At 45.2% G+C, this 1,356-nt stretch overlaps 1 non-coding gene across 1 annotated transcript; it reads right to left on the bottom strand.

The window, feature by feature from the left end:
- Nucleotides 1-497: 497 nt before the first annotated feature.
- On the bottom strand, nucleotides 498-589 carry LOC119359886. The gene has a single exon (XR_005172716.1). It is a non-coding gene; the product is annotated as a small nucleolar RNA SNORD96 family (small nucleolar RNA).
- Between the last annotated feature and the right edge of the window lie 767 nt (nucleotides 590-1,356).

The raw sequence follows: 1,356 nt of genomic DNA, 5'->3' as shown, positions 1-1,356 counted from the left end.
TTAACAATTTATGAACATTTGTGTCCAGATAACAGAAATATCACCAAAAAACACAAACATAAAAAAAGTTGGATATGTTGTTGGACAGATCACTCAGAGTGATAATATAAATCTCATCAATGTATGAATTAGGCCACTAATTTTTAACATCACAAGTCATCACCAGGATCCATAGACAACAATCTCCAATTATGAAAGAAAATTCAAACAGAAACGTTACACAGATTCCTAAGTTCAAATAAGAATATTTAAAGAGTTTCATAACAAATGGTTGAGCCGTCAGACAATGCTTTCTAGGCAAATAGGATTATGCTTATGATCAAAAAAGTAGCAGTAAGCAACTCAAGATCCACCAAAAGGATAGACCGTTTGAAAAATTCTATCCCGATTAACATTTTGCTAAAAATTACGACATAGCCAATGTGGACATTAGAATTGCACATTTTCGCAGCATAAGTTCAGAAATACTCACAAAAATTATGCCAAGATGTTCCATTTTTCCTAAGAATTGCAGAATGACAGCATGGGTGCACAGCAACCAATCAGTCGCTAAAGATGGTATGATTAACAGGTTTTTCATCACCGGCCAAATAGAAACACAAACTCAAACAAACAAGTCAACGAAACAGAACTTAAATTACTACATAAAACAAAATCTGACAAAAGAAGACATGAGAGGAATGACCGTAACCTAACTAACCTAGAAAATCAAAGTAACCTAGAAAACCAAACTAACGAAACTAACAGTACTAACTAACCTAATTATTAGCAGCAGAGAAAAAGAAACTAATAGTACTAACTAACCTATTTACTAGCAGTAGAAAAAAACAGGGGGAGCTCACCGGAGTGTGTCGGCGGGGCACTGGGCGGCGGGCTGTCGGGGTGGCTAGGGCATCGGTACCGCGGGGCGCCTCGTGGTCGAGGTGGCGGGGCGGTCGGCCGGCGAGGGCATCGGGGCGGCAGGGGCGTCAGGGTGGCGCGGGCGGCAAGGGCGTTGGCATGGCGTGGGCGGCGAGGGCGTCAGGGTGGCGCGAGCGTTAGGGCGGCGCGAGGTCCGTTGGTGCATTGGGGTGGCGCCGGTGAGGTGAGGGAGAGAGAGAGAGAGGGGTGGGGCGCGGAGCCGACCGTTTTTAGTTAGTTTTAACTTCTTTGTTGTCTTCTAGCAGACGGCATAGAGCATTGCTAGTGGGGTGGGGCCGGGGGGAACGGCCATTAGGTTGCGACTTTCTTTGTCGTCTGCTCACGAATGGCGAGCTTCTTTACCATCAGCTAGTAGACGGCAAAAAAGTGGCAGTTAGGTTGTTCTCACTAGTGGGCCATCCTCCCTCTTTGCTGTAAGCTAGCTGACGGCAAATC

Source organism: Triticum dicoccoides, chromosome 2A (genome assembly GCF_002162155.2).
Source record: "Triticum dicoccoides isolate Atlit2015 ecotype Zavitan chromosome 2A, WEW_v2.0, whole genome shotgun sequence".
Classification (NCBI taxonomy): Eukaryota; Viridiplantae; Streptophyta; class Magnoliopsida; order Poales; family Poaceae; genus Triticum; species Triticum dicoccoides.
This window is presented reverse-complemented; position numbering and strand designations above follow the sequence as displayed.